Genomic DNA, 13,854 nt, shown 5'->3' with positions numbered 1-13,854 from the left:
AAACTTGATGCCAATTAACAAAAACCTTCTACAGTTCTACATAAAGCCACGACTTCACTGCAGGTCTGAAAGCAATCAATGCCATGGATGTCCTCCCTTTAAAACTATAATATTCCCATCACTGTTTATATAAATTGACCTCTTTTTTTTTTTCTGTGGTAAAAGAAACTGTAGCAAGAAAGATGCAGCCTTTGGCAAATGGTGAGAGTAGAGGAAAAAGAAGTGACTAATTTGAGAAGTAGAGAGTTATACCTCAGCAATACTTGACAGCAGTTAGCTTCTTCATTTCGCCAGCCTCAAAATGGATGAGTAATAGATAAGCACATTATCAAAATGAATGGCAACAAAGTAATCAGTCACACCATCAACAACAATAAACAATAAACCAGTCAGCTATACTGAAGTTAAATATTCCATTGAAACCAATACATACATCTAACAGCTGGTAAGTCATACTGTTGGCAGCTTTATGAAGAAAGCATTGCATTGTTTATATTTTGCGCTGATTTTTAACTCTTCAGCAATATAATTTTTTAATGGGAAGATAAGAGATTATACAAAGCTTATTCAGTTTCAAAACAGCATGCTATCTTTACATGGATAGTGTAGCTTTCTGTGCTGCTAAAAGTTACCTACAAGCATTTATGTAGTATTCTACTTTACTCAGCCACATTCGTGCTTCTAGAATCCACTAAGTATGCTTTTTGGCTAAACATTTGGAAATCTTACTCAGCCTGACTAATAATCTGAATATAAATGAGTCTTCAATGGTATAAATGGTCTAATCATATAGGATTGCTTCATCTACCTAACTGATTAGTAATATTTTCTCACTTGGACAAAACATACATTTAGTTTAGTAGTCTAAATGATCTGTTCCTCCTTTGACAAATTTTGTGAGAAATCATTAAAGAAGCTGAATGAAATTGCTCACACACAAATGTAAGGTACTAAGAAACAGTGGTGGCTAATGAGTTCGTACTTTATTGAACGCACTGGAGTTGGGATGCGAGAGCAGAGCAAGCTGCACTGTAAGAGTAACGTGGCAAAGAGGTTTGTCCCAATATTCATTTGAAGTCCTCTGTAGATCAGGGTTCACATATGCATTAACTGCATGTTCTTTATCGATTGATGTGATGGTTTTTAAAGTCTGCTTTTCAGACAGAATTTTACAGCCATATTCAACTCAAAGTGAGCTTTACTTCAGATATAGGATGAAAGTAAAACTGTCACTTCAGTCAGAAATTTTTTTTTAGGCTGATTTGATTTTTAGAAGAAACAAAGTTACAACTGTTCCATAAAGAATGAAATGTTAAATCTAATGTATAAGCTAATGCAAACATTCAAATGGGCTTTTAAATCACACACTAGACCAGCACTTGTGAGATGTGAGGTTCTTTCTGCCAGAGGAGTCCAGGCAAGTCATCTCATTGCCCAGGACTTCCCTAGTGATTTCCACATTCATCTGTGGAAACAGTTGGAAGCTGGAATTTTTAAACTTTTATTTACACTTAAAAATATATATATTTCAATGCTATAAATAAGTATGAGAGCAAATGGGTGGCAAGTAGATGCTCACAGCATACTCCTTATGTTGCTTACCAGTGTTGAAGATCATGAGTCAAGGTTTTTACCCCTGTCGTTTCTATAAAGCTTTGGCTATACTGTGGCACAATGCAACAGGTGCTATATTCCAAGTTTCACACATACATATGTACTAATCATCTACACTGCGAGTGTATCAAGAAGAAGGGAGCTAGCATTAGAGTATTTCACTCAGCTACAGAAGAAGCCTGATTACATTCATAATTGTAGCAGGGAACCAGGTGTCACTGCCTCTACGATATGACTCTTCCTTTGCTTCCAGCTGGTTTACAGCAGCATGAATAAAAAGAGAAGGGAGTCTAGCCTCCCATTCCCAGCTCTGTCACCAAGCCACTGCTGCATTTGGGCAAATTACTTAACTAATCCTTACTTCAATCCCTTACTTTGTTAAAAAGGTAAAATGATATTTGTCCACTCAACAGGGCACTGGTGTTATCTAACACCTACATCTAGACAATATTTTGAGAGCCCTCAATAAATGGTGCTATTGAAAGAAAAGGCAACGTCACCCACCCCCTTGTGACTTAAGCAGAGAGCCCAAGCACAGGACACTCTCTTTCCATTAGCAGAAATTGATGATAAAGTCAGCTTCTTCTTGGAGACAAACAAAACGCTGCGTCTCCAAGACATAATGAGAATTAAACAGCTGGAGATGATTTCTTTTCACTTAACGTTAAGTATTCTACTCTCAGCATTTAACTCAAAAAGCTCTGACACTTTTTTAAAGTAAATGTTGGCAGTGTTCACATGAGTCTGGCTGATGCTTTTTTACTGCTTATTCTTTCTCCTTTCAAGCTATTTTTGCTGCTTCTCTCGCTCAAGTAGTCGTGCTAAAGCAATACCCAATAAAGACTCTCTGTCTGCAACTGCCTGCGAGGCCTCGCATGTGTCTTTGTCCGGGGAAGTGTCACGTGCCCTGGCCAGTTGGAGGCCCACTGGGCACTACCTGCTTCAATAAAGGGCCTTAATGACTTCTTACAAACTTTCTAAAATGCAGGACAACGTCAAAAGGCCCAGCTTCAACCTACAGCAGTATTATCATCAATACAGTCAATGACTAACAATGGCTATACAAAGGCCAACATTTCCTGGTTGTTCTTAAGTAAATCTAATCTTAAGGCAGCATACTAAGTGCAACAAATTCAGGCAAGGATTTCCTTTCTTAAATACCATAAAAGTGGCAGCCATCCTGTCCGAAAATAAATTGTTAGCAATTGTTTTTAATTCCCATTATTCCTCCTTCGTAAATGTGTCATGTGTTCTCAGAAGTTCCCATCCTAAGATATCACCAGTATGGTGAAGTCACTTCTGTATATTGTTTTCTATAGGTGAAATTAATATAGGCTTTGGGGCACAGTTATTGCTTAAGGTACTAACTAGCACAACAGCTATGACAACAGCATCTCCTTCTACAGCTCTAGCAGTGTAAGCGTGCTCTGACAAGCGTGGCTTTAACCCTATAGGAAGACCTCTTTACTGGCAGCATACTTCTTGCGTTACCTGGCTGCTTACAGTTGAAGAAATGAGAATATTATATTATCATGGTACCACCAGTAGTGCAAGTATTCCTGGAGTATTTTTACCGAATCTGCTTGTGGGGATTTTTTTTTTGCTTACTTCATTTTACTTCAGTTTCATTTCACGATGCAACCTACTACAAATCCTAACTCAGGAAAAATCCAAACATCTTCTGTAGTATTCAGACGGAATATTGCTCTTCTGCAAGAAGAAACAACAGAACTCAATTCCTAATAAAACATCAGCACTATATGACATTGTCATTGGACAGATTTTCTAGTGACTTGTAAATGAGATTTTATTAAGTACAGAAATTCAAATACGGAAACATTTTTTTGTTTTAGATCTCAAAGACAAGACATCACTTTTAAGCAGGTGTGCCCTCCTGGGCAGCTGCTCAACATTAGTAAATTGCAAGTTCGGGATTTTTTTTTTCTTTTTAAATATGGCTAAAGAATAAAATCTTTAGTCTGGCAAGTTGGAGTCAAACCGCCACAATGAGCACCTGTTGAGAAAGCCCATTATTTGGGCATGGGTTCTGGGTGAAAAGATCACTGTGAATTAATTTTGATTGCTTCACAAAACTCTGCATAACAAATGGTCTCTGACAGGGGTATCAGGGGACTTCCATTTGAAGGGGAGGAAAAAAAGATTTTGTTTCTAGGAAGGTAACATAATCTCTGCAGTGACATTAAAACACACCAGGGGCTGCACTTGCCAGAACCTCTTCTGAAACAGATTGTATTTGCTTAGGTTACCAGGTATTATGCTTTGAGAGAGGAAAGTGAAACAATTGATATCAAAATCTTATCTGAAAGATTAGCTTAAAAAGAATATGGTCAGAGATCCATGAATCCTGAATTGTTAAGGCAGTTCTTTGCTCGCAGGTCTATTAGCAGCCCCATTTCTACGTGTTCTGGATGGCTATATACGCTGCCAAGATGAAAAGGGAGAAGAGAATGAATCAAACAAAAGTTTCTGCAGTTGACTAAATACAGCAGCTTTCTAGCATGAGTTAATTCTAATGGCAAGTTACAGTAACATGAAGGATAATGTTAAAATCTGGCAAATATTTCTCTTGGCATAGAAGCTTTTGAATATGAAGTTTTTCTCTCTCTGGAAAGAAGTTCCCATCTGAAATACACAGAGGTGCTACCTGTCTGTCACTCCCTGATTAAATGGAAGGCCAAGCTTACCATCTGTTTGTGCAAATGAAAAGCGCAATATTCCACCAACTACTCTGCATGACCCCTTTACTTAAGGGTGTTCTGCAAAATGATTTCTAGTTTAGCTAGGGCTTATTTTTAGAACAAGAAGAATTAGCTAAAAGCATAGTGGTTTCTGCTGATAATCATGATCCAGTTGACTTCATGCCTGATTTGTCAACACTGAGCAATTAATATTGCATGAATTACTACATCTATGATTCACTCAAAATTGGCTGTAAAACCTACATATGTATGAAGATAATTAAGTGCTCGTATCAAGGTTTCCCTTTTTATTGTGTTTGTTTTTAAGGCTGCCCCAGTTACATCATCATCTGGGTATTAATTGCACCTACACAAAGATTTTGTTTGGATCCATATGGGTACGAGAGGCTTGTGAACACCTAGCAAAATCACTGTGGCCATACAAAAGTCAGAACACAGCCACACGCTCTGTTAAACAAAGGTAACAAGAAGTCTAGGTAAATCAGTCCTGCACTTTGTTCACTTCTGATACAGGTAGGAGTTGCTCTAATGTTAGACCACCACCAGTGTCCAACCTTTTCAACTCTTGCAGCATCTTCATTTTACACTACAGGGCACAGCAGCCACCTGGAAAAGGAACAACTGGAAATGCTGTGTTCTACTTGCTCTAGGAACCAGGCTGATGCAGTAACAATCCCGGAACAGAAACATTACGAGACATCTCCAAGCACTCTTGTGTTTCTGGTGTAAAGGCCGTGAACAAAGAAGAGAGAAGAGAGCAAGCTCTGTCCTGCTCTAGCGCATGCCAGCTCCATGTACCTGCATGTGCCTTGTTTGACACCACAGTCCCACAGCCGCTGTGTTCAGCCCCTGCCATCCCAGGGAGGCACGCACAAGGGAGGATCTGACCGCACAAAGACAGTGCCTAGCGTAAATCACTTTCCTGCTGGAGGACATCCAAAAGTAGGTTTTTCCTGCAACTTTATTCAAGCCTCAGCTACCCTGAATTTCTCAAAGTGCATGCATCACATCCAGCGATATATTTATTCTCACTAATTCCAAACTTCCTTTAATATAAGGCATGAAGCAACGGGTAAGAATGGAAGAAAAATATCCTAAAGATGTTGCTACATTTTTATTTAAATATACATATATTTCTACTGATGATTCTACACAACACATTCAAGAAGCAGAGAATGGATTCCACTGGAAAAAAATACAAGCAGTGGGAAATATGTAACATATCCTTCTGCTCTTTTTCTTTTTTTTTTTTCCTCACACATCCCCAAAATAAACTACAAATCTCCTATGTTGAAAAGTTCTTCCTTAAGTTAATAAAATCTGTCACTTTCCATAATGGTTGATTTGAAGAAAGTCCACAGGTGCAGCATTCTGTTGTTCACAGCTTGGCAAGTCAAGGCTTATAATAAAAAGCCCTCTGTGTTATGGTCCTCCTTCCCCATCAATTCACATCAAGTATTATTAGAATCATCTGCCACCTCAGTGGTGCTTCCTCTGTGCTCAAACTGCAGAAGCAACAATGACATTTTATGGCTCTGCAGGTGCTGCTGTGTGTGGTCACGAACACAGAAGTGTGGCCTGCTATTGTTCCCCAGCAGCACTTTGATCTCTGGCACAAAAAGCCGCCTAGCTGGCTGCCCCATTCATTTTGGGCTGGGTTTATATGGGGAGGAGGAAAAAAAAAGAGGTGACAAGAGATGGGCAATCCATAATATTTATTTCAACAAACGCTTCAAATCTTTTTAAACATCATAAGAACATGGCTCATTAAACTACAACAGCCTCGAAATTGTGTTATAAAACCACAAAACAAAAAATCAATACTTCAGCTGGAAAAGAGGTAATGAAATATATTGAGTTGGTTGGAAAGTGGTTTGTATGAATCATAATATTATTACGCGTGCACCACTTCTACTCCCAATACTTAAAGTTAACAAACTAGGGAACGTTTTCTTCCCCATCACTTAAACAGGTGCTACAAGGTCATATTTATCAAAGTTATTTTCCAGAGTCAATCCTTCTGCTATAAATAATGCTGGGAAACAGAGGCTTAGTAAAGGGAGAACGACTCAGTGCGTATCTGCTACCTGAGCTTCAGCTGCTGTATTATTTCACAGCCTGATCAATACTCTGCTCCAAGAGAGCAGAGGAAAACGCCACAACATCACCCTGATGAGTCACTGTAGGTTTATTACCAAGCCAGAAGGACATAGCATTTCTGATGTTAGTGAAGACTAATTTTGGGAGCAGCATTTACCGCTATTAAGTAGTTTAACTCTCTGTTTCAAGTCCTTGCAATACCTTGTCCAGTTTTTCCAGAGGCGTCAGATAAATGCTTCTGCAATTAATGCTCCCTCTGCTGCCAAAAACAATCAACCTCTCTGAAATATTATTTAGAATTACTCCTCGTTTATTTCAAGCCAGGGTTATTGCTCTTCAGGTGAACCTAGAGAAAGCCAGCACTTAATGTTTTAGCACGGGTGAGTTATAATGGCATTCTAAAAAATGATCACGGCCACTGTGAGGGGAGCAAACAGCCAGCAGGCACTCATGGAACAGACCAAGTGCTCGGTTCTCCCAGGTGAAAGGCAGGTTTCTGCTCAGGATCTGCACTGCAATTTTGTACAAACAGAACCCGGGAAGAAATGTACACCACTCTGCCTACGTTCCTCCACAGATATGTACGGGGAACAGTTTCTTTCTCAATGTATTTCCCAAGAAAAATCAACCCCAAGCACTTCAAAACAAAGAACAGAAGCAAGAAGACATTGAATAATAACAAGATGAGATTCCAGCAAAAGCTCAGCAGCCACTTGGAGCCAATGCTCTCTCACTCTCCCCAGAAATGCAAACCCTGATCTGCCAGCATTGCCCACCCCTGCCAACCTCCTTTTGGCGTGTAATCCAAAGATAACAACAGCTTCCCATACCAAAATTCATCCATTTAAAAGGACAGCGCTGAATCCACACACATCTTTAGAGAAGTAAAGAAGAAAACCGTATATCAAAAAGAACTGATGGAAGGAATGATTCTTAACTTTTAAGACTTTCTCAGAGTGCTTGGATGAACTGCTTCCTCTGGAAAACACCCAGAGAATCGAGTTGAGTCCGAGCTGCGCTCTGGCAAGAGAGGAACACAGAGTAACCTTGCATCTCTGCACCTCTCATTTGCTGAAGACATTCAAAATGAGATCAACCCCTGATTTATGACAAAGTCACCGGAGACAATTCCACAGCTGCCACTGCTATAGTCAAAAGCTTCTCTGCACACCCCTTGTTGCTCCACAAACCCTGTGAGCACATTAAGCCATGTGCACTGGACTCCAGCATCCCACAGCAGAGGCCAGTCCTACCGCCATCCATACGTCCCACCACCTTGGGGTACTTACGGTGACACCGGAGAGACCCAACATGGCCAAGTGCCACCAAATGTTTCATTTTACGTTTCAGTGGAAAAAAAAACTGATTTGGCACAGCTTAGCACTGCAGAAAGTGGGGAGATCCCATCCTGTAACTGAATATCTCGACCTCCCCTTGGTGTGCAGAATGCATTGGTTTCTCCAACCCCAGCTGGGGTCCTTTCCAAATTATGCTTTGAGTTCACTACTTAACAGGAGAGGGAGAACAAGTGCTACAGCTGCTAGCTATTGATACTTCATCTTAAATTTATTTTTACTTTATTATTTTCTATAAATACTCGTGTCTTTCAGCAGCTCTACTGCTGCTGCAGCCTTTTGCAGTAACTGTCAACGTTCTATGGAGACTTAACCCATGACACAGAAAAACAGATAAAGAAAGAAATTAGGAGATGGTGGAAGAAGAAAGATCGAAAATTACCAATTTTGAAGGAAGAGAAATATATCACCACAGGACTGCTACTTCAAAGCCTTCTGCAGTCACTATTTGTGTAAAGATTCAATCCGCTTATGGTCACGTCTCCAAAAAGCCTGATGTGGGAATACAGTGACCTGGCTTTGGCCCTCTCTGAAGGACAAGGGCGTACTGCACACAGCTCACCACAGGAGCAGCCGTGCCAGCTACAGGTGCCGGCTGTCCTGGTTCTGAGCCCATCAGTGCCAGGCTCCGCACTCACACACACACAGACTACTCACACAAATGACTAACTGCTTTCCTTTTCCTAGCTCTTTTTTGTTTGGTTGGTTGGTTATTTTTTTGCTGAGCAGCCATGGCTGACAGAAGTATGTTAGTTAGCGTGTCAGCTGGGAACTGCCCACTGTCATCAGGGGGTGGGGAGAAGGGGGCAGGAGGATTACTGCCCTGACTATTCATTTCTTATTGTTACTGTTGTCAATGTCTAATTTTCTGAAAGAAGAAAGCACTTCAAGACTAGCAGTACACAAAGTCAGGACTTTGGGCTTTAGTTGACAGTTACTACGGACTCCCGAAGAAATGAAAATCATTCCATTCTTTTTCTCTGTCAGTCAGTATGCAGAAAAGATCTAAACATAAACATAATTTGATGACTTGTATCACACACGGCCAAAGCTGCAAAACCCAGAGTTACACTTTCAAAAGTGAAGATCATCACTGCCATGTAGGGTTGTAAAAAGCAAACTGATCAAACAGAATGGAGAAAATCCATCAGATAGAAAAATAATGCTTCTCTTTAGCCATTACCCTAGTGCTCAACAGTAGACCTGACAGTAGACATCACTATTAGCTGCATATCAAGAAATGGCTGCACTACTCTGCTTGCTGCTAGCAATTTTATATAGTGCATGCAGATATATACTCCATGGGAGAAAACAAAGGCCATCACACAATACTACAGAGACTCGCACCAAAACCAACAGCTGCAGAGGAGCCCAGTTGTCTCACTCCCCACACCAGCCTCAAACCAACCAGAGGAACCAAGGCAGCAGGTCTGAGCCTGAGCTGCCATGCTGCATAGCGCACAGCATTTTATTTCTGACTAGATATGACATTTCTAATTCCATGTGCTTAGTTTTACCAGATATTTTGTAAGCATTTCTATTCTGAGAGAGTAGCCATAGAGCATATTAGTAAAAGACTAATCCAAGCTGCTTCCTTGCTACATATGCAAAATAAATGAAAATGAAAGGTAAGGAATTATTGCTGCAACTGTATTATGGAGCAAATCAAGAGATTAAAGCACCTTGACCGAGGTGAAGCTCACCCAGAAAATGTAACTTTCATGTACTGAATCAGGCCCCCACACTTCAACCCACAAGGGAGATTTTACACAAGGCTTCCAGGCTCCAAACCACGCCAAATTAAAATGTAGTTAAGTTCCATTCGACAGCATTAGCAATAAAGAACAGCATGCATCAAGCTTGTTCATGCATCAGGACATGGAGTGTGGGGGAAGAAGGGAAAAAAAAAAAAGTTATCTGTTCAAATAACACCAATACATTAAATTTCAGTGTTGCAGACAACTTTTCATTTTCACTAATGGCTTTTAAGAAAGCCAGACATTTTTCCTCAGTCCCTTTTACCTTTTCCCTCCATTTGACAAATATTGATTTTCATTTCCTCCAAGTTTAAGTGCATTGAATACTATTGTGACTGTTTTGTTTGCTTTTTTGTTGGCATCTCAGCTTTACTGAGGATGCCAGCATGAATGCATACATCTTTGGAAAGAAAGAACTGGTTTAATAACGTCTTCAAAGCCAGGAGAGAGCATAGAAGCAGACTCTACTGTTTTCTATAGGTCAAGCAGGAAAAGTGACTGTAAGCAACTACATAACATCAGTAAGGAGATGACGGAAGTAATAGCCCAGGTGTTTTAAGCTGTTATGCTGTGTTGTGTCACAACAGAAATGTTCTTTCTCTGCTACAGTGCAATGTTAGACATACTGTCCGAAATGGCCTTCAGTGGCACTTGAAGCTAAGCTTGTTCTGTAGACAGTCCTTCAGGAGGGTAACATCTCATGGAATTCTCTCAAACAAGTTGCAGCGTTATGAGCTGTTTTCTCTCTGACTCAGGGGCACGGGCTCTACCTCGAGCTTCATGAGATCTCCTCAAGCTTTGTGAAGCTCGCTGGCACATCCTGGACATCAATCTTAAGGCCTTATTCGCTAAGTTAAAAGCTAAAACCAAAACCAAAATCACACTGTCTTTGCAGCGATGTGAATAAAGAGTGCTTATAGGATCTATTCAACCAATTCAAATATAGAGGGGTTAAAATCCCAGAGGACAGGAATAAACATCTGGACCGAAAGAGAAAGCTGGTAATGTTTTGGAAGTGATGACCTCAGAATCCTTTAGGCCAGAAAAGGTCTCTATCTTAAATGCCAGAGACACTTTTAGAGCAACTGTCTGTGCAGAGCTCACTTGTGCTAAAGCCAAAACATTCTGAACTGACCTAAGAAGGGGATTCAATCCATTCATGTGCACCAGAGGTACAGGCTGATGGGAAGGGATCCCCACAGCCAAGCTATCGCAGACAGCCTCATTCTCCTCAGCAGCTCTGACACAACTTGCCAAGAGGAGTAAGGATTCAGTCCGGGCAACTAAAACCTATTTCACATTTGCATTCTGTCTCTCTATATAATGTGCTATTAGCTGAATACTCCAACCAACAGAAAGGTAGGAGCTCACATGAGCACACATTTAGCATTGGAGATTATTATCCCCTTAACTATTGTACACATGAAACAAATGTTAGCTTCCCTACATATTAAATGACACTTTAAAATCCCACTGAAAGGAAGGCAATTTAGAATCACTCACAGCTAAAGAAAGTTCGTTATCAGAACAGGTATCGGTTTGATAAAAAACTTAACATTAGTCATCTGCATAGCCTCAGTGGCTCAGCTTTCTACTACTTTTTATGGAAAATACAAGGGAAATAAAGTGGCGACCAGTGGGGCTAAATTTATGACACTGTGCCAGAGCACTCCACTTTTCCTCTTTCCATATTCAATCCCAAGTACTGCTTGTGTTGCACCACCTGATGCCAGGTGCTGCAGGGCTTCTGCTACACCCACCTGACATTGTGATGCTGCATTTTTAAGACCTTTAAATAATAAAAATGGACCTTTGCACTTTAGCACTGCCCCGATCAAGAGAGCTGTCTGTACAGATGATGCGAACGCCTGCTAACACAGAGAGACTTCTTACTTAGAGAAGGAAATGACACCAGAAGTTTCAGGGCCAAATGCTCCAGTAAGAACCTTCCTTATTTGCACTCACGACCCAGTCTGACACAGATATGGACATGCCTTTAGTATCCATCTAACCAGAAGCAAACTGCTTTCCAAAAGTTACAGTAACTTCCAAAAGTTAAGAATAGCCTGCAGTTCAGGCTTGATTCCTCAGCTGCTGTGAAAAGGAAGATGTCACCACTTCCTTACTCTGAGACCCTCCAGCAGGTGTTCTCACAGGTGTTCCACACACAGCCACCTGCCTGCAAGCCTCTGCCCCACACCCCACGCAGGCTTTGCACAGAATGCCTTCAACATCTCAGTTTTCACCAGCTCCCTCGGTGCTAAGCGGACTTGACCATCAAAGACTTCTCTCCTCTTTTCACTCTTAGTGCTCACTCTTAGTCCCATGACACTGGGTGACTTTGCCTCTTAAAGATTTAGACCGTGGATTAAAAAATAAATGTCCAAAGAAAAACAGTAGATAGAGATGCGTGGTAGGACAAAGCAACAGCATGGTTTGAGACTGAAACTTGCTTTTGATCACTGCCACGCTTACACCTCACTTACCTGTGACATACTCGGGTCGCTGCACGTCATCCAGGAACTCTGAGTACCTCATGTCTCTAGAGCAAGGAGAGCTTCCCAAGGAGCAATCACCACATGCTCGCTATTTTCTAGGCACCCGCTAGGCCACCGCCAGTAGTGACAGAAGGGCTGGCTCAGCTGCTCTTATATTAACTAGAACCTGGATGTAAAAAACAGAAATACAAAATAAGGAGAGAGAACATACGCGTAGCTACCTGTGACGCTGTGCTCAGGGGAGCTGCACATTCCCTAGTTATTTCTGTTCTTCTCTATAGATATTTCCAAACTTCTATTCCTCCTTAACATTTTTCCTGGGAGGAAGTATTTATACAAGAGATTGTATTGTATGTGAAATCTTTAAGTCATTATATTTCAGCTCAGCAGCTAAAAGACATATTGCTTCTGGCTTGTGTAAATAACTGTACCCACTTATTTGCAAAACATTATTTTAACTTCTGTCAATTCATATTCATGAGGGAAGGAAGCCAGATAGAAAATGATACTTTGATTTTAAATAAATAAATGGAGAAGTACTGCAGCCTGGCAGGGAGCAAAAAGGGGAGAAAAAAAGAGGAGCTACAGTCGCACCTTCACGTGCCAAGTAACACCGGCCTCCTTCGAAGGCGCGACCGGGTAGCTTGTGGCTTCAGGACTCCCAAAAGAACGAGGACGCCCTCTCCAAAAAAGGCCAAACCGAATGGCAACTGTTCCCTGAAGAAGCCTCAAACCACAGCCCAACAATGCGGAAATCCATCCATCTTTTCCCCGACAAGAAACCTTCTGGTCTCGGCTGTCACCTGCACGTGGAGTAAGCCGGGCGGCTCGCAGCCGCCTTCCCCTCGCACCTCGTTCCTGCCCCTCCGGTGCGGCTCCCTGCCTCCTGCCTGCTCCCCGCATCCATCCCCCGTCGCCTTTCATCCCTCCTGCTCTGCGCGGGCGGGGCCGGACCGGCGGGGCAGAGCGTGCAGCTGGCGGCCGGCCTGCGCGAGGCCGGGAGCGCGCGGCCCCAGGCGCTGCTGCCCCGCGGTTCTGCGCGCTCCGCCGCCCGCCCTTCCCGCACGGGGAGGTTTCGGAGGCTGCCAGCACGGTTTGTAAATAAATCGCATCGGAGTGAAGAAAGCGACTCGTTAAGGGAACGCGCTGAGCGATCGTTGCTGGCGCTTGGGGAAAAAAAAAAAAAAAAAAAAAAAGGAAGGGAAGAAAGGAAAAGCAACCGCCGTGCTTTAATGGATCGTAAATATGTGATGAGCGTGAAGGAGAAGGAAAAAGACGAGGAAACACTTTGTTGCTAATGAGAAAAACGCGGCCGCACAAACAAAACTGTAAAGAAAAAAAAAAAAATTTTTTTTTTTTTTGCAGTGCCTGTGAATGGGAAACCCCGCGCCGGGTGATTGCCGAGGGCACCTCCGTGCGCCGGGCAGCGCGCCGCTCCGGGACAGCCCGCGGCCCGGTGTCAGGTAACGGCACAGTTCACGGGCCGCCTTTCCCACCCCCCGCGGCTGGCAGCGGGCGCTCCGCCCGGCGGGGCGGGGAGCGGTTCTGCCTCGGCACCGCGAGGGGCGGGGAGCGGCGCGGCTCCGCCCGGGGCTGCAGGGGGAGCGAAAAACCGCGCAGGGCCCGAGGATGGCAGCGTCTGCCGGGCGGGGCGGGGCGGGGCACGTCCCATGCGTTTCTCACCGCCGAGCGCGCATCGCGGCGGCCCCCGCCCCGCCGCGTTCCATCGCGGCAATGCATCCGCGCGGAGGGGCCGGGTTCCTCGGGCAAACGCTGCCGAAAGGCGGGGAGAGAAAAGCCCCCCCCCCCC

At 42.9% G+C, this 13,854-nt stretch overlaps 2 long non-coding RNA genes across 4 annotated transcripts in view; one reads left to right on the top strand and one right to left on the bottom strand.

The window, feature by feature from the left end:
- Positions 1 to 12,991, bottom strand: part of LOC110404383 — a 203,447-nt gene extending 190,456 nt beyond the window's left edge. The window contains exons 1-2 of one of the 3 annotated variants that reach the window (XR_002442204.1): positions 12,896 to 12,991; positions 12,033 to 12,210 (exon numbers count right to left, since the gene is read on the bottom strand). This is a non-coding gene — a long non-coding RNA (uncharacterized LOC110404383). Of the gene's footprint in view, positions 1 to 12,032; positions 12,211 to 12,638; positions 12,779 to 12,847 lie in introns of those variants that run through there. The other 2 variants (XR_002442203.1, XR_002442202.1) reach the window with 2 other exon arrangements.
- Positions 13,015 to 13,854, top strand: part of LOC110404387 — an 11,301-nt gene continuing 10,461 nt past the window's right edge. Inside the window, exons 1-2 of the long non-coding RNA XR_002442215.1 lie at positions 13,015 to 13,137; positions 13,410 to 13,507. This is a non-coding gene — a long non-coding RNA (uncharacterized LOC110404387). The remainder of the gene's footprint in view (positions 13,138 to 13,409; positions 13,508 to 13,854) is intronic.

Source organism: Numida meleagris, chromosome 10 (assembly GCF_002078875.1).
Source record: "Numida meleagris isolate 19003 breed g44 Domestic line chromosome 10, NumMel1.0, whole genome shotgun sequence".
Classification (NCBI taxonomy): domain Eukaryota; kingdom Metazoa; phylum Chordata; class Aves; order Galliformes; family Numididae; genus Numida; species Numida meleagris.
The sequence above is the reverse complement of the archived record's forward strand: the minus strand, read 5'-3'. Positions and strand labels throughout refer to the sequence as shown.